The 19,718-nt window shown below is 44.6% G+C and overlaps 1 protein-coding gene across 1 annotated transcript in view; it reads right to left on the bottom strand.

Annotated features, from left to right (window-relative positions):
• Positions 1-18,310, bottom strand: part of TCF20 (transcription factor 20) — a 186,379-nt gene extending 168,069 nt beyond the window's left edge. Inside the window, exon 1 of the mRNA XM_034774962.1 lies at positions 18,143-18,310. The gene's annotated coding sequence lies outside the window, so the exon portion shown is untranslated. The remainder of the gene's footprint in view (positions 1-18,142) is intronic.
• Between the last annotated feature and the right edge of the window lie 1,408 nt (positions 18,311-19,718).

The raw sequence follows: 19,718 nt of genomic DNA, 5'->3' as shown, positions 1-19,718 counted from the left end.
GAATATTTATCTACTTCCCCTTAACTGTTTGCTTCTATCTTTTTAACTGCAGTAGAGGTTGATTTGAGGTTTTTAACGGTACCAGTCCTTGGAATGTGTAGTTCACAGCAACCTAGAGCTAGTGACGATTTGTCTAATTTCTCTGTGTTTTTAAAGATGAGAACTGCACGGGATCCTCCGTTCCCTGCACCTGCCCTTGCAACTTGGGCCTAAGGCGCTTTGCAGGGCTTGTGGCTACCCCTAGCTCAGACCACCCTGCAAAGCTCTGCACAGTTCTGGGTTTCCCTCCTTAATCTGCTGAGCTCTGGAACTTCACTTGTTCTCTGGATCCACAACTTCTCCTGCCCTGTAGAATTTAGGAGTGATCTGCATTGTTCTGATTTCTCCTCTGCCTCTCCTTGCCGGGCACAGATTTGATTAAGTTCCCATCAGGGTACCCATAAAGCACCCACTGCTGTAGCTAACTACAAGATTCAGGTTTGTTTTAATACTAGTCTATGCCCTCAATGCCTCAACCAGCATCATTCTGCTAGATGCTGCACAAACCCGTAATACAGTACCGGCCCCAAAGAGCATACAAAAGTTTCAAATTTTACAAGCAAGGAAGACCCCAAAATGGTGGGCACTGAAAGTGTCATTTTAAAGCATCCATAACTTTAAAATGGTTTGAACAATTACCTTCAAACTTTGCAAGAAAAAGTTCCAATGTACCCGTAAAATAACGACAATACTTTCTATGTTCAAAATTACAAAGGGAGAGAATAGACATCTTATAATAGAATTCTGTTTGCAACCTACTGAATAGTTCCATATTTAGAGTAACTTTAAAAAAAATGTCCTGCAATTCAGCTTATTCCATTTTCTCCTTACTTTGCAGGAGAAATCAGTGCCAGTCTACAACAAATCCATTGCTGCAGAAACATCTACATACTAGATGAAGCACACAAATCTGCAAAGCCAGGACCATAGGCACAGGAAATAGGGGTGCACGGGGTCCCGGCCCCCGGCCCTGGCTGCCGGCCCCATGCCTAGGGGCTCCGCTGCTGGTCCAGGTCCCGGCCGCCGGCCCGCATGCAGGGTCGGCCTGCTCCCGGCCCGGGGCTCTGCAACCGCCTCCAGCTGTGGCCCCAGCCTTGGCCACCTTACCCCTATCCGCGTCCTCCCCTCCCAGAACCATGGCCCTGCTCCCAGCCCCAACTGTAGGTGACAGTGAGGGGTGCGGATGCAGTAAGGGGGGGCACAGCTCAGCACCCCCACTCTAAAACTGTTCCAGTGCCACTGGCCAGGACTAAGACCCTGGTCCTTTATCTCCAGGATCTGAAGATTTGAGCATGCTATGTTCTTTCTACCCTGTAACCAGCTACCAGAGGGCAACCTGCTCAAATACACACTTTAACCATTACAATTAGATAAAACCATCATTACTGAGCTTAATTACCACTTGGGTTCTCAAATGTATGTCTAGGTTTTCAAAGAGATTCAGCCATATGGACAATTTGGAGAGATGGTAACATGCTGTATTTGAGATAAAGCAACACAAAAGCATTTCACAACATTCAAAATCTCAAATGAGGATAATTTGTAGTGACCTGTAACTCAAACAATTTGACCGCCTTTCTTCAAAGTCTGCAGAAAAATTCTGTTTATCCTTCTGAGTAAAATTGACAATTTTCAGGACAAACTAGTTTTGCTCATCACTGTGTTTAAAAACATAGCTTCATAACAGAATCTAGTTTTTCCATAATGATTCTAGAGCAGTGGCTCTCAGCCTTTCCAGACTATTGTACCCCTTTCAGGAATCTGATTTGTCTTGTGTACCCCAAGTTTCACCTCACTTAAAAATACTTGCTCACGAAATCAGACATAAAAATACAAAAGTATCACAGCACACTATTACTGAAAAACTGCTTACTTTCTCCTTTTTATCATATAAAATAAATTGGTTGGAATCAGTGTTCCCTCTAATTTTCCCCACACATGTGCGGAATGAATTTTGTTATGTGCACCAATATGGAGGTGATGTATGACACAGCACCTTCCTACTGACGCACATAACAAAATTCATGTGGTGAGGGTGGGACTGAGGGATTCAAAGTGTGGAAGAGGGCTCAGAGCTGGGGCAGAGGGTTGGGATGTGTGGGGGGATGAGGGCTCCGGATGCGGGTGCAGGCTCTGAGGTAGGGCCGGGGATAAGGGGCTCTGAGCCCTTTCCAATGTATCAAAGGCTTTCTTGAATTCCAGCAGTGGTAACACCAGTACTGAATACAGGAGTGAAATAACTTCTCTACTCCTATTCAGGATTCCTCTGTTTATGCATCCAAGTACCATATTAGCCCTTTTGGCCACAGCATCACACTGGGAGCTCACGTTCAGCTGATTATCGATCACAACCCCACTGCTCCCCAGGATAGAGCCCACCATCATGTGAGCATGGCCTACATTGTTTGTTCCTAGATGTATACATTTACATTTAGCTGTACTAAAATGCATATCATTTACTTCAGGGGTGGCCAACATGAACCTAAGAAGGAGCCAAAATTTACCAATGTACATTGCCAAAGAGCCACTGTAATACATCAGCAGCCCCCCACCATCAGCTCCCCTCCCAGTGCCTCCTACCCACCAGCAGCCCCGCTGATCAGCGCCTCCCCCTCCCTCCCGATCAGCTGTTTCGTGGCGTGCAGGAGGCTCCGGGGAGGAGCGAGGGCATAGCAGGCTCAGGGGAGGGGGCGAGAAGGGGTGGAGTGGGGGGAGGGCCTCTGGCAGAGCCAGGGGTTGAGCAGTGAGCACCCCCGGCACATTGGAAAGTTGGTGCCTGTAGCTCCAGCCCCAGAGTCAGTGCCTATACAAGGAGCCACATATTAACTTCTGAAGAGCCACATGTGGCTCCGGAGCCACAGGCTGGCCACCCCTGGTTTACTTGCACCCAGCTTACCTAGCAATTCAGATCGCTCTGTATCAGTGATCTTCATTCTTCATTAGTTACCACTCCCCCCATTTTTGTGTCATCTGCAAACTTTATCAGTGATGAGTTTATATTTTCTTCCAGATAATGATAAAAATGTTAAATAGCATAAGGGAAAGAACTGATGCCTGCGGGACCCCAGTAGAAACACACCCATTTAATGATTCCCCATTTAATGATACATTTTGAGACCTATTAGTTAGCCAGGTTTTAATCCATTCGGTGTGTTCATGTTGATTAAAAAGTGTCATGTGGTACCAACTCAAACGCCTTACAGAAGTTTAAGAATATTAAATTAACACTATTGCTTTTATCAACCAAACTTAATCTCATTAAAAAAAAAAAGATATAAACTTAGTTTGGCAGATTCTATTTTCCATAAATCAATGTTGATTAATTACATTACCTTCCTTTAATTCTTTATTAATTGAGTCCTGTATCAGCCGCTCCATTATCTTGCCTGGAGTCAATGTCATACTGGCAGGCCTATAATTACTCCAGTCATCCCATTTACCCTTTATAAATATTGACACATTAGCTTTCTTCCATTCTTCTGGAACTTCCATAGTGTCCTCAGACTTACTGAAAATCAACATTAGCAGTCTAGAAAGCCCCTCAGACAGTTTTTTTTAAACTCTTGGATGCAATTTATCAGGACAAGCTGATTTAAAAATGTCTAACTTTAGTAGCCGCTGTTTAACATCCTCCTGACATACTAGTGGAATGGAAAGATTGATATGACTACATCATCTGTTTTTTTCCACCAAATACAGAACAAAAATATTTATTGAGTACTTCTGCCTCTTCTGCATTATTTTTCGAATTCTACCATTTCCATCTAGTAAGGGACCAACATCTTTGTTAGGATTCTTTTTGTTTGTAATATAGTTTAAAAACTCCTTATTGTCCTTCACTGTGCTGGCCATAGATTTCTCTGCCTTCACTTCTCCTCTAAACCAAGTTGTTTTTTTAACCAATATGGCCTTTCTTGATTGTGGCTTCCCAATTATCATTCACATTTTTCTGATTAAATTCTTCCTCCCAGCTGCTTTGACTCATAATTGTTTTCAGCTTCGTGCAACTGGCCCTTTTAAAGCACCAACTGTGCTGGTTTGGACTTTATAATGTGCAAAGAGAATAAATGTGATAAAGTCATGATCACTTGTACCTAAGCTACCATTAATTTTTAGTTCTGTGATCAGTTCCTCTTTATCTGTCAAGACGAGGCCTAATATAGAATTCCTCCATACTAGCTGCAACACTTTTTGAGTTGTGAAATTGTCATCTGTGGTATTTAGAATTAGAATTTAGTATTTGGTATTTGCTTTAAGCAAGACCATGCAGTCCCTCACTGTGCCAGTCTCCACCAAAGCAGTCCCAGAGGGGATGAAGATGGCTGGCATAGCCCCAATGATGCAAACTTTCCACTACCAATCTATATCTGTCATTGCTTAGCTGGCCAGTCTGATCTGCTTTCTGCCCTCCACAACATAGGTGTCAAACTGGCTGTAAGCCAGTCACCTGTATAAATAGCATTGCACAAACCATGGAGCTAAGATGTGGGTTACTCTTTTCATAGTAACCAACATCATCTGGCAGAGATGGGCATCACCAAGAACACCAAAAGGTCTTGTAAGAAAATGAAAAGACTGGAGGTCCTGGGACAACAAATGATCTGGTCACAGCAAGAAGACTGCCCCAGTTTTCTGATGAGCTGAACCAAATGCTCAAGACCCACCTTTCCATCCAGCCCATTGTATTAATGCATTGCCCAGAAGTACCACATGGCTCAATAAAGAGGAAGAGCAAAGGAGGAGGAACAGCAACTCCCTGAACCAGGCAGCCAAGGGGGAAAGGAGCCAGACCTTTCTTTGGGATGTGGGAGGAGAGACAAGCAGGACAGGGTAGCAGAGGCAGTGGCCAAGACAGCATGGCAGGTAAAGCCCTGTGCCGCAGGTATACAGTTTTTATTGCAAGATGAACTGACGCAGGGCTGATTTTTAGGCAGAGGGGGAAATTGTGCAGGTTTCTATGAAACTCCACAATTAGTGTTTTGGTTGGTGTGTTTTTTACAAAGGACAGTGTGTCACACAAGAGCAGCAGTGCCCATCTCTCATCCCTCCATTATTCCTCCCTCCCTCTGCCAGCACAGCATGAGCAGCAGCTGCTTCGCCTATTCTTGGGAATAATGAGGGAATCAAACTGGGATTCTCAAGTTGGCATCCCTTCCCCCTTCCTTTTGGCTGCAGGAGCCATTGTTTCCATTCAGGGTGGAAGCACCCAGCGGGGCGTGCATACCAGCTGGATGAGCTGTACCACGTGACCAGACTCAAAATGGCAGACAAGCAGGAAGGAGACAAATCAAAAAGTAAAACAGAAACTGCAATTTAAAAGGAAGCAGTTTCTATTACAAGAAATTACAAACGGGGCTGTATGGCCATGGCAGTTACGTTACATTGTATCTGTCAACACATATGCTTGGCTATGGTGCCTTAGTAGCATGGTGCTTTTATCTGCTTGCAATAACGTTTTGTTCAATGCATGAAAAGCATTGCTAATCAGATTCACTCTATTTCATATCTTTGAAGCAGTGCAAAGCACGTTTAGGGATTGGACTGATGCTCAACTAACACAGGCCATGAGTAAGTGGTGCAAAAATGACAATTGAACAGTGCTACTTATTAATTTTAGCCCTTACTCCCACCCACCCAACTCCTTAGCAATTATGTCCAAAAGCCTTGGATGAAACCAAATGCTTAATCTTTGCAAACAAGTTTGGGAAATACATATATCCCTCCCCATACCACATCCAGAAACTCTCACACCAGCTCCATTCGTGGAACTAGTCAAATAGTATATGTGCTAATAATTATTAGTGCAAAACTTATCACGCTTTCGTCTCATTCCCTTGAGCAGTTCTTTCTTCCCTGGCTGGGAACCTCCACAAAGAAATGTTCTTTGTAATAAGCCATCTTTGTTACTCTATTGCAGTGATCACCACATGCTCCTCTCCTTCCCTCTTCATCAGTCCCATTTTCACCTTAAAGTAATCCCCACCCCATCTTATTACTGTAATGTCTGTGACTTCTAATATGTCCTTAGCATTTCTATGCCACTAACAGAGTGGCTTAAAAGTAAGCACTGGAATTCAAAACTGAACTAAAACTGCTACTTTTATAGCATGTCTAAGTATTTCAAGAGATTGATGGAACATTGCTATGATCAACTCTGATTTCTTGTTTTTCACTGTATTGTGCATTCTAGCAATACAGATGTCCCAGAACAGGTAGGAAGGTTTGCAGACTGACTCCACAGCAATGAGGTCCAGGAAGAGGAAAAGCTAAGAGAACCAGATTCAGAGCCTTTGTGCCAGTTTAAAGAGCACAAGATGAGGATCACCTGTGAAAGGCAGCACTGAAAAGCTCATGGAGAGGCAGGACAACAAGGGAGTTATGCAGGAATCTATTCGAACAGGAAGGAGATGCAAATGGAGGACAGACAATTCTAAAAGAATCTGTTTATGTAAAAGGCACAAGAAAAAGTGACTTTGACCCAGCAGCTGGCACCTGCTCCTGTTTCACCTACCCAATACCCATGGCATCAATCAGGACAATAGTTCTTGGACTGCCTCCAACTCCCAACTCCCTCCCAATCATTTCCCAAGCACTCTTCTACCCACATGCAAGAGGATGGAAAAGAAAATGTACATCCCAACAAAAGGCACTTCAAGTGCTAGTAAGAAAAGATCTATATTGCTCTGCTCTTGTACAATTGTCATTTAATATATATGTGATATTTTGCATGGCCTGTAAGCTTGTCAGCATGTAAAATAATTTATTGTGCGAAGTACAAAGAACCTTTGATTTCAACCTCAGCAATACTATTATTTAATATCAATACATCAGTTCACTCCTCTATCATCTCTCTCACTATTAGCGCACAAAACCCTTGTAAAGCCATCCGCAGTATAATCCTGCCACCTGAAAAGCAAAGCACTGCAATAATCCACTCTTCCATAAACCTCCTCACCATACAAAGAAAGAGAATTTAGGTCTCATACATTAAAAAAAACCCAGCTGCATCACAGCATGAAGTGATTCACTATACACTACAAATCCCAAGTTATATTCACTTCACTGTTCCATACTCAATTCCCCATCACCAGTTTGAAAGTGGGTGCACGGAGCATTTCTAATTTATACAGCATGGCAATTGAAGCCTGTGCTAACAGCCTCAGGTGCGACGACTTGTCTGTCCAGATGTGCATAAGTTAATTCCAGCCCGACCGCCTTAGCACTTCACTGTTCATTGACATCATCATCTTTGCTTTCACTTTATGCAAAATGCAGCAGGCAAATACAAATAATCACGACGTTAGCCACTGAACATTCATTCCAGGTCAAACACCTCCACCATGGTTCCTGTCTCCCAAATGCACACTCTAACCTACCATCTTCCTGCACCACTCAAGTATATGGTTTAATCTCTGTCTTGTTTGATCAGACAGAGGTTTATTTAGCCATCCTAAAGGGAGTACAAAGGGTCACAGACAGAGCCAAGTGGGGACAGAAATACCATCAACATCAGAGCTGTTCCGTGGTAATAAAGTTCTGCTTTGCCTGCCATTCCTACATAGACATCCATGAACACCCAATGATTCAGAAAGGCCTTTATCTCCACTGAGGAGCACCCTTTCTATTAACATACTCCTGGGCAAGAAAGAAGACACAAAATGTGCACATGGGTTCCATTTACGTCTCCTGCACTGCTTAACTTACTTAGTGCGCTCCAGCACATTAATCACTTTGATTGTGCCCCCCACACCCAACAACTCACTGCTGATACATACTGCCCTGCAAACCTCTATCACAACAACACCCCCATGGACTTCTCAACCCCATGGTGATGCCCAATAATTACCCAGGGCAGACAGCCACCACAGGGCAATCACCACTTGCTTTTCAATAACAAGGAGAGCTTATCCTTGCAGTCTGGCACTGCCATTTCAGGGCTAGCTCACCACAGAGATCCAGAAAAATTGTCTTCTTCATTCTTAACGTATGCTGCTTTTGCTGTTCTTGAGACCTGGGATGAACAATCTAGTCCCACCAGGCTGTGGTCATGGTCCAGACACAAAAGCACCACTCCACCTGGTGATCAGCTGCAAGCACAGCACAGAGCCACCTCCTCAGGCAGTTTGGGGGTGGTTTTGACTGTTGAACACCATGAACTTCTAGTCTTGGTCTGAGTCTCTCGACAGGTACTGCCTGAACACCCTACTACTACAGCCTCACAACTGCTTTTCAAACACTACAGCAGAAACACAGGAGCAAGAGACAAGCTTTTACCCTGGCCTCCATTTTGAAAAAGAGCCTAGGAACTTATGGTGGTCAATTGCGATGGTGGGATTTACTGGGAAATTATGGAAGTTTGACCTCTTCTCCCATAATTCTACTGGGCTCTCAGACGGTCTGTCAAAATATTTCAGAAGCTACTGCTTCAGGTGGCGACAAAAGGAACTGTAGGAGAGGCACCCAGAAGACCGTGGAACACAGCAGTAGTGTGAATGTGAGGTAAAACTGCTATCAACCTGCACCCCAAACAGCACGGCTAGTGTGGACTCATGGCATTATTGGTATTTACACTTGTGCATTGCTTCAATTACCAACAGTTCAGTTCTCTAGTTTAAATAGGCCTTTGTTTTCAAACACAGCGTGTGAAGGAGAAAACTTAAGGCTTATGGGGTTTCCCCTTGTCTGCGCTAGAAAATTAAGTCATGTTAGAACATGAGTTACACAGACTGAAAAGTCATGTTTAACAGTGTTAACAAGGTTGTGCTTTAACATGACTTAATTTTCTAGCGAGGGTAAGAGAAAGGAAACCCGCTCTCAATTTGCTTAGTCCTGCGAACTTTGCAGTGAGAAGAATTTGTCACCAAAATTAAAATGTGAAGTTTTTTGTTTGTTTTTAAGATTTAACTACTGTTGGCACTGCTGAAGGCAACCATATGGTTGAAAAGTTATGCAGGCTGAAGGCTCAAAGAGAATGTAAACTAGTGGCACCCTGTGATTTAATCTTAACCATAAGTATTTTTTAATCTCATTGGGCTCTCCAGCTAGTGGTGTCACATTATACTACTTTTACTATTTTTCAACAAGATGGCTACCATCAGAACTATGCTCAGAAATGCCAGTTATAGTTACAAACTTAAAAATACATTTCACAGTCAGCATATTAATGGTGACAAACTTTTCTTACCCTGTGAACAGTCACATTGATAGGCTTAGGAAAAATAGGCAGCTCTCTTCATAGGGGAAAAATAGTCTATTTAGAAAAAAAAAAACATAGTACTACATCCTCCATTTCTCTGTATTTCCCTCCTTCCCTTGTTCTTTATCCCTAGAAGCAATTTACAGACAATCAATTTATCTTCACAGCAACCATGTAAGGATTTTTCCCTATTTATAGATGACAAAATAGTCTGTATAGAAATTAAGTCTGATGTTACTAGAGTGGATTTCTGACTCCAGGTGTGGGTAAGCAACAGGAGCAGATGAACGCTTATGGCACAAAGACCACACATGTATGCAAATAACACTCATAATAAAGAATGAGGGATGTTACAATTTGAACGTGAACTGAGTGTATCATTTTAAAATGCAATAATGCACTTTAAGTGACTAAAATGGCATCTTGAGGTTTCATGTTTTATCTTTCAATGACTTCTACATCAATTTTGCTCAGTTTACTAGTTTAAAAAAAATAGTGTATCTAACTGCCAGCCTTGCAAATTCAGCTGGGGTCGTTCCAGTGTATGCACCATCACCAGAAATAAAGATTCTGCAACTGGAATTTTGCTGATAATTTTGTTGATGATAATGAACAAGCCAAAAGAGAATCCAATTCCCTCTGTCATTGCTGTATGGGCTCTGCAGGGCTAACAGGAGTAAAAACCTACTTCTGTCATTAAAGTCAGTACCTATGTATGACTCTGAATATGCACAGGAAGCAGCTCTGCTGAGTAAGATGGTCTAGTTTTAGAGTCACTTTTCTGACCATATCGGCTCCTGGAAGTTTCATAGAATTTAAGGGCCAAGTTCTCTTCTTTCATATTAGTGCAATCCAGAGAAGAACATATCTATTAGTTAAATGGTTTGAAAAGGCAGATTAAACCATGTCCAGTTCCTACTACAGACAATACAAAAGAGACAACACCAGCCTGAGAATTAAGCCACTTGAAATGTCTTCTAAGGGAAAATAATTCCACAGAAAAGGGGGTGGGGAGTACTTAGCAATGCTGTGATACCGTCCCCTGGAGCTGCACCTATTTTAATAGTTCAATACTAGTTTTTCCAGGTCTGATACCAATTCACCTGACCTCCAGCATCCTCTGCCTACCCCTACTGCCTCCCCTAACAGAAGTTCCCTTACATTGCCATCTCCTCTCTTACTGCCAATGCTCCCCACCATTCCCTTTACACTCTCTGCCCTGGCTACCACAAAGTATTATTTGCATTACAGTAGTGCCCAGAGAATCAATTTAGGATTAGGGCCCTATTGTGTTAAGCTGTGTACAAAAATTAGAGCACTCAAAATCCCAGGACACCCCAGTCTTGCACTCTGTGACCTGCTTAAATCTGAAGGGATCCATTTCTCACTCAGATATATCTAGGGTTGCCAACTTTGTAATACAGTATTTAAATACCAGACAGTCCAGCAGGAATGCCGGAACCTCCCCCGCCCTACCTCTTCCCCCCAAAACCCCGCTTCTGCCCCACCTCTTCCCCCGATGCCCTGCCCTTGCCCTGCCTCCCCCCGCCCCACGTCTTCCCCCAAGGCCCCACCCCCGCCCCCGTTCGCTTCTCTTCCCTCCTCCACCTGTGATTCGCTGCTTTTCCCCTCTCCCCACCCTTCTCCTCTGCGGGGCAGGAGGGACTCACCTGCAGTGCTAGGGCTGGGAGCTGCAGATAGAAAGCGGCGCCACCTGAGATGCCAAAGGTGCCAACTTTCCCTCTTTCCTGTGGGTGCTCGACCCCCCGCCCATCTGCCCCCACCCCCACTCCACCCCTTCCATGAGGCCCCGCCCCTGCCCCACCTCTCTCCCGCCCCTATTCCAACCCCTTCCTCAAAGTCTCCGCCCCTATTCCAACCCCTTCGCCAAATCCCCGCCTCCTCCCCTGAGCGCATCACATTCCCGCTCCTCTCCCTCCCCCCTGAGCATGCTAATGCTGTCAAACAGCTGTTTGGCAGCGGCTGGGTGGGAAGTGCTGGGAGGTAGGCAGAGGAGCGGGGACCCGGTGCGCTCAGGGGAGGAAGAGTTGGGGCGGGGGGTGAGGGGAGCTTGGCTGCCAGTGGGTGCAGAGCACCCACTAGTTTTTCCCCGGCCCTGGAGCACCCACAGAGTTGGCGCCTATGTCAGGTGCTTTTTTCCTAGTTTTTTCCAGAGGGGATGAGTCAAACAGGAGAGGAACAGGTTGAGAGAGAAGAATTTTTATTTGTGGGTGTAGCAGCACTGTCTACCTTGTCTGTCTTCAGGCTAGCTACTGCCTCAGTTTCTCCTCACTCAGGTTAGATCACCTGACCTTCCAGCTTGGACTGGTTGCTGCGGTGATTTGGCCCTCCAGCTAAATCATTAAAGAAACAAGTCCACCCCTTCCAACATAACCAAATCCATGACAAAAATGAAAGAGTCTTCCACCCCCCACAAGCTGAGTCCAGCCACTCCTTTCTGAGGGTCTGGCTTCTTTCCTGAGTCCCTCCTGCTCTCTACCAAGCAGCTACTCCCAGGGTGTCCTACTGGAGCTTCCCTTCTCCCCCTCCAATTCTACACAGAATTTGGTCTTATCTCCACCCCAGAAGATCTGATGTCGCCACATGACTGGCCTGTCATGTGACTTTGCTCATTTATTCAGTGTTGCCAACTCTCGTGATTTATTCCTGGCTCTGATGACTTTGGGGTGTTGTCACGGAGTATTGGGGGACTCAGGGCCCTGCACCCCCGGCTTCCTGCGATTCACCATGACTCTCAGCCGGCCAGTAAAGCAGAAGGTTTATTTGGATGACAGGAATACAATCCAAGACAGGTCTTGCAGGCACAGACAACAGGGCCCCCCTCAGTTAGGTCCAGCTTGGGGTCCCAGGGCATCCCAGCCCACCCCCCTTTGGGGGGTCAGAGCCATCTCTGCCTCCCAGCCATCTCTCCAGCCCGCTTCCAGCACTCTGCCTTCAGCGACCCCTCCCACCGTCTTTGTTCAGTTTCCCGGGCCAAGGTGTCACCTGGCCTCCAACCCCTTCCTGGGTTCTCATGTTACACGCTCAGGTATTCGCCTTCGGGCAGACTCCCATCCTCCAATGCAGACTATCCTAGCCACACTCCCCTGTCAGCATTCACAGACCACAGTAAGAACAGGCCCAGTTCGTCACAGGTGTTTTTTTGCCTGACTCACAAATCTTCCCTCATTCAAAATGGCCACCATCCCCTGTTCCCATCAATGGGGCTGACACCAGCAAGATGGCTGCCATTTCCCTACAGTCTACATGCATGAGGCAACAAGGCTGCCCTTAATAAAGGTGGCTGCCACCTCCCACTGTTTCCAATAAGATTGGAGCCATGCCCACAGGTAAATGGCTGCCACTCTGTGAGCCAGGGGGCTGGACAGGACACAGGGACTGAGAGCAGCAGCAGGGACACTGTAAAAGATGGATAGGGATGGGGAGGCTGAGGGGATGCAGGAAGCAGATTTAGGAGTTACAGGAGAATGGGGTGCAGGGGGAAGGATGGATTCTTGCAAAGGGCTAAACCAATTCCATATTGTTTTTACTGTGACATTATGGCTTATATGAATGATTGATATAAGTTCAAAGTTCTTTGATATGTGTATCTGTAATTCATCAACTCTAAAAAGTAAATTAAGTTCTATCTGCAAGCATGAACCATGATGCATTAATTAGCTTAGTAGTTCTTGAACTACTTAGTTTCTTTGATTAAAAATGGGTGGTAAACTAGGAGGGGAGGCAGTCAGGACACTAAAAGGAAATGGATGGCAGTTCCCCAGTCTTAAGAGGGAGGAAATGGTAAATGGAGCCTCCATCAGAGCAGCCAGGGAGAGGTGTGCATTTAAGGTTGACTTTTCAACCTGAAATTCTCTCACACACATTGGCAGATGAGTAAAGAATATTAAAAAATATGATTTGATGGGTTTTTAAATCTCATGATTTTAGGGGCCAATCTCATGATTTGTGATCTCTTGAGGTTGGCAATACTGTGTTCTCCACCTGGATAAGCAAGCTAAATATGTCACAGTTGGGACTGGACCGATCTCCCTTTAAAGGGCCAGTCACCCAGTGACAGAATATATAAGATACTTAGAATCTGAAAGTTGCTTTTTAATTAAATTGAAATAAGTAAATCACTGCCTGTTGCCATAGAGAATGAATGTGATGTCACAGACTCAGCCTCCTGGCTTCAGGGCAAGATCAAGCAGGAGAAGAAGAAAAGGCTGTGAAATTAAAAACACCTATTTTAAAGCAAATGGGTTTGATAATTAGAAAAAAAGTGTGGCATAGGGAAATGATTAGGCCATATGGTGGGAAGCGATTTTAAAGGTGAACTGCAAAGCTGTTTTAAATAAATGAAGAAACTACTTAAAATCCCAGATCGTTAACAGAATGGTATATGTGGAATTAACTATTTTGTTTTAAAACTGTGCAAAAAAAGAATTCATTCTCCTTCGACTTATTTGCCAAGTCTTTGCGGGAGGGGCGGGGGGTTAAAAAAAGTTGTTTGTAATGTTATTACTGAGAAGAGTCAAACACATTTTCTGATGCTTTGCAAATTGCCTTAAAGGGAGATCTATTTATGGGATACAGAACCTTTCTCCTCTAGATCACTGGTGTCAAGCAGTCCTGTCTGAGTCAGCAGGGACCAACAGTTCATTAGTGATGCTGTATGTGTCACTCTTATAACTCTCATAACAAATGGACATCTAGGGATTTTTCCCATAGAAAGTCAATGGGCCACAATCTGCACTGGGCAGGAGTCAAAGCTAATTCTGGTCTTCTCTGTGGGCTATTATGGCCCCCAGTGCAAGCTGGACTAACAACAGCCTTGCATGGCTCCCTTAAGGGCTGCTCTGAAGCCTTGAATAGCCATATTATATCAAGCAACAGAGTGTCCTGTGACACCTTTAAGACTAACAGAAGTATTGGGCACATAAGCTTTCGTGGGTAAGAATCTCACTTCTTGCATCTGAAGAAGTGAGGTTCTTACCCACGAAAGCTTATGCGCCCAATACTTCTGTTAGTCTTAAAGGTGCCACAGGACCCTCTGTTGCTTTTTACAGATTCAGACTAACACCGCTACCCCTCTGATACATATTATATCAGCCATTCCTGCCGTCTGCCCGCATCTACCCCAGCACATCCCTATATCAGAGACTATGCAGAAAGCTGCCTATATCAGCCCTATGCTGCCTCTGTACTGAGAGAATTCCCAGGGGACTGTTCCACCACTTTTAAGGTCCCTTTACATCACCAGAGCAGTGGAAGAGGGCTGCAGCAAGGAGACTCTCCCATTATCTTTGTTAGCCCAGCTAGACCAGTTCTGAAGAAGACTCCACTATGATTTTTTTTTACAAGTTTGTGGCCAGTGAATTAAGTAATAAGTTTATAAATCATTTTAATAAAAAAAAACAGAAAATATTACTTTTGCGTGTTCCTCGTCCCCATCTCCTGGGATAAACCAGGACTTTTCTCCCATTTTCTGCAAAGATAAATAACCAGCCATAGTCATTAGACTCTCATGGTTCTTTAGTAGCCTGTGTAAAGTAAGCTAGAGGGATCTCAGTACAGACCCTGGCAACATAACTGCTTACATCAAAAAGCCATAATCACAGTTGGTATTAATCTGCAGACACAGAATTGGCTAGGGAGAGTGAATTCTCTTCTCCCCCCAAAAGAGAGCCCCTTCCAGGCAGGGCTGAGAGTGTAGGAAGCTAGCAAAAAGGAAAAGAGAGAAAAAAAAATCAGTATTGTCAACACTCACGATTTTATCCTGAGTCTTCCAATATTTGCTGTTTTACCTGGAGCCATGTTGCATGAGAATCTCAGCTTTCATAAAAAAATTACCTTTCCAGCCCTCCAGTTGCAGAGAAAAGCTTGAAAATGTGAGTCATAAAGGCTCACTCAGAAGACAAAAAGAACTCCAAAATCATTCTCATTTAAAGTGTCAGCATTTTTAAGCCAATCATGATTTTTGGCGGGGAGGGGGGCTGACTCATGTTCTTTGAACACTTGGTGTTGATGATACCAAGTAATCTCTCATTTTTCACCCCCAAATCTCCAGCGTGAAGAGCTGTGAAACATCCAGGGAGATGTTATAGCATGAGAAGGTACTAGCCACCCTGGGCTTCCCCTCTTCCCACTGCTTTCCTCTTGTGTGAAAGCAATCTCCTGTTACTGGAACCACAACCTATCACCAAAAATGGCCATCCATTTTGGTACATTTCCTGCATTTAAAGAGGGAGGGGGACAGAGGAAGGGGCCTTAATCCTTTCTATCTCCTGGGGTTTATTTATTTATTATTTTTATTTACAGATAAGAGATAAAGCCCATCCAGGTCCAGATCAGCATCTTCCTGCGGAAGGGAACTGAGGCTCCCTCTCTCTCCTGCCTTGAATACTCCAAAGTAACCCCCCCTCCCTCCATGGCAGAGAGAAAGCTCCTGCAGCCCAGAAACACTCCCAGTTGGACAGGGCTGGGATAATCAGGCTGTTTTGTTAAGACTCAGCAAAGGTGACTACTTGGTGTGTCAAGGAAGATGCCCAGGAGCAAGTTATTTTCCTACAGTACACAAGGCTTTAAGGTAATGCAGAGAGCGTGAGAGCTGGAAGAGAACACTGACAATTTTCCACAAGACTTGATACCCTCCCCCAGGCTTCTTATAACCCACACATACACCTTACTTCCATAAAGCTCTGTAACCTCTGCTACAAACTCTGCCATCTTTCTTTACTGGCAATCACAAATTGCCCACAGGCCCATCCTCACCAGCTTGCCTCCCTACAGTCCCCTCTTCCTATCCACAAACTCCTCATAACCCTCTTCACCACACCCCACAAGCTCTCACAAAATTTCCTGAGCAAGTTCTGCTGAGATATTTTCAGACCACCGTGGGTCAGACCACCCTGCTATCCCCATCTGCAGCAGGGGTCCAGTCATAAACCTCAACATAGCATTAGGCTGGGCCCAGGGAACGTGTCACACATGCACACCCACTACTTGTCTGTCAACTTCTAAATCACAGTGGGCGAGGGGAGGGCAGCCTACAGCCAGCAGCAATGTGGCTCTGGGTATGTCTATGCTACCGTACGGTGCTGCAGCTGTGCCGCTGTAGCGTAAATGCTTCCTACAGCAACAAGAAGGGTTTTTTCCATTGATGTAGGTCAGTGGTTTTCAACCTTTTTTCATTTGTGGACCCCTTTGGAAATCTTAGACATAGTCTGCAGATCCCCCAGAGGTCTGTGGACCACAGGTTGAAAACCACTAATTTAGGTAACCACCTCTCCAACAGGCAGATCCATTCTGGGTTGATAGAAGAATCCTTCTGTCAACCTAGCTGCTTTTATTCCAGGGGGTTAGGTTGACCTAACTACAGTGCTAAGGGCACAAGATTTTTCACAGCCCTGAATGACATAGCTAGGTGGACCTGAACATTTTAGATGTTGATCAGGCCTCATAGAGACAGTTTTTAAATCTGGACTAAGCTTTAAAAAGAAGAGAGAATCGCCACGCAATCCTTTGCAAAATTCAGAAAAGCATGAAATTTTGGTTTGTAAAGGCCTTTTGGGTGCAGCAAAAGAAAAATAAAAAGGCAAATCACAACACAAAGATATAAGAGCTAGGTATTTATTTATTATTAATTATTATTATTATTATTAAGCTCTGTTTGTTGATCTTACAAAATTTTAAGTAACAAATGGAGGTTAAAGGCTGTTGAACGCAGAGACACCCAGTAGCCACATGACTGACAGGAATCCATGCAAGAGGAGTGGAACCATATGGAAAATATCAAGGGAAGGAAAAAAATGTCATCCAGCTCTTTGCATAGCTTTCAGCAGCCAGTTTTCCCTCTTACTGTATAGAAACTTCCCTGATTCAAACTTTCTCTCCCTATGCCCCTTATAAAACATATAGCATTGTCTCCCCACCCCCTTTCCTCCTTTCTGTTTCTCTATTGGGGAGCAAGATTCTGACTTTTTTTTTTAAACCAAACGGTAAGAAGAAGAAAGATTAATTCCCAAGGGTTAACTGTACTGGGGCCTGCTTTTCTGCAAACCTCAGTGGTGTGTGCGCGTATGTATCCGTACACATTTAAGAAAAGGGAAGGTTGCTAAAGAATGTGAAATGTGAGAGCTACAGATTCCCCCATCACCACATCCCTCCTCCTGCTTTCAATAATACATTTCAGCAAACAGTCATTTTTCAAACCCCTTTCTCAGAGGGGAGGAGGTGAAGAGCTCAGGTTACATTTGGGATTTTTTTTTTAAACCACAATAAACACCACACAACGAAAATTCAAAGAAAAAAAAAAGCCAGACCTGCTGTTTCCTTTTACAAGCCCTTTATTTCAAACAAACACATACAAATTAATGCAGTTTCCCCTTCCTCCAAGCTGTTAAAAATCTGACAAAAAATCTTCCATATCTAAAGAGCTTTAGTTGTTTTAAATATTTCCAGCTTAACCTACCCTCCACCCCACCCCCAGCTGATGTTGTTTTCCCCTAGAAACTAGCTTTTAATAGCTCCCACCTCCCATTTCCTCCAGTACAACATCAAAGGCAATATATTTGGGGCAAGGGTTGTAGTATATTCCTAAAAAAATGAAGCCTGCACATCTACCTCTCCAAACGGTTAGGAACATATACACACACTAACATGTCCTCAGTAGCGCTATGGGGAGAGAAAAATCAGGATAAGCAGAATTTAGAAAATAAAGAATTGGGGTAGCACCAGCACAATCTCCTTCCTGTGTTAGTCACTTTTCCCCTGCTGATGACCCTTGGCAAACCAGCAGCCATGTGAAATTAAACAAGCCCCCACTGGCAGAGTGGTGTAGCCTGAAATGAACACCTCCCCCTACCCTAGAAAGTCACAGCCTTTCTTTGAAAAGGCTCTTACCTTGCAAGGCTTCCTTATTGTCCCATTTTAGCTCCTTTCCTTTTGTGGGGCTTTAGTATATGTATTTAACATTCTTTGTGGCACAAAAAGAAATGGTTACAAATCCTGTCAGGTCATGTGATTGAGTGAGTGGTTTTTTTTCTTTCTTTCTCTCTCTCTTTTTTTTTTCCCTTTCCTCTCTCTCTCTCTCTTTCTGCTTTTAGGACAATACTCAGCAGCCTGGGCTCAATGTGTCAGGCCAGACTGGCTGATGACAGAGAGGAGGAGGAGCTGCTGCTGGCAGGGCCTGGCTTTCATGGCAGCTGGGGCTGGGAGGATGGGGCCTGGAGCTGGTGTTGATTAGGGTTCTGACATCTCATAGTGATGCCTTGAGGAGTAGGAGGAGAGAGTGTTTTGTCTGATTTCTTTTTCTCTGCATCCTCTCTTTTCCCCTCCTCCCCCTCTCAGCCCCTCTCTCCTGCTTCCTTCCCATCCTGGGACCAGAAGGAGGAGGTCTGTGCTTTGCTGGGGGACCCTGGCAGGCTCCTCGCAGGCAGCTGAGATCTGGGTCTCTTCCACACAGCTGAAACCTGTAGTGTGAACACCGCAGGCTGAATCAGACTTTCCCCAGCCTCACCGCTGGGGCCACTTCCCTCAGTTCTGCTAAGCCTCCCGAGGGCCCTTGCTTTTTCAAATCTTAGGGGAAAGAACCAGATTTCAAAGAGTGGCAAAGATCTCTGTGAATACAAACATCTTAGTGATTCAGCCAAAGTGAACTAATCTGCAACCCTCCTCTGAAAAAGTGCCCAGGTTTTAAATGTCTTTTCATTCTTCTGTCACAGTCGCCTTCACAGATATGATAGGCTCTGTACTCCTAAGTGGGGGCAGTACTGAGCCAAAACAGGGTGTAGGTTTTTGGGGGGGAAGGAGAGGGGGTGAAAGCCCACTAGGGTCAGTTGGCTATGTTTCTCAGGGTCTCATCTGAGCCGAGGGTAATTCAAGGAAACCGAAAGCCTCCTACCTGAACCGGAGTCTAGTTGGGACCAGTGTCTACAAAGAGTGGAGCTTTCAATAGGCTGCTGGCCTAGAAGAAAGAGCAGGGCTTTTTAGACACACAGCTGCTGCTGTTTTTGAATTGCGGTGGTGTTTAAACGCTGCTCGGCTACATGAAGGGAGTGTGAGCAGAGACTTTGCTAGTCTGTCTTTATTTTGGTTGCACCAGAGAAACCTGAAACCCTTGAAGAGGGTTCCCTGCTGCTTTACATAAGATTGCTGCTGTGCTTCAATCCTGCTGCATGGGCCTGGACTCTGCCACAGAGACCATAAAACCAAATACCACTATAATGTAAATAAAGCACAATTACATCTTCCCATGGGGAATGGTAACAAAACAAAACAAAACATTTTCTCTCTCAAACACCATCATAGCTGAAACCTAAATGGGAGAGAAAGAAAACGCTTTCTTCTGCCCTTTAATGATTTGGCCATTTCAACTGATCCTACCAGATTCCCTCAGCTATGGAATGGAATTCTGTTCTAGTCTATAAAGATGTTTACGGTGCCCTCAGAAACTTTCAGTAGTGCATTAAGTGATATG

The sequence above is a fragment of the Trachemys scripta genome, chromosome 1 (genome assembly GCF_013100865.1).
Source record: "Trachemys scripta elegans isolate TJP31775 chromosome 1, CAS_Tse_1.0, whole genome shotgun sequence".
Classification (NCBI taxonomy): Eukaryota; Metazoa; Chordata; order Testudines; family Emydidae; genus Trachemys; species Trachemys scripta.
This window is presented reverse-complemented; position numbering and strand designations above follow the sequence as displayed.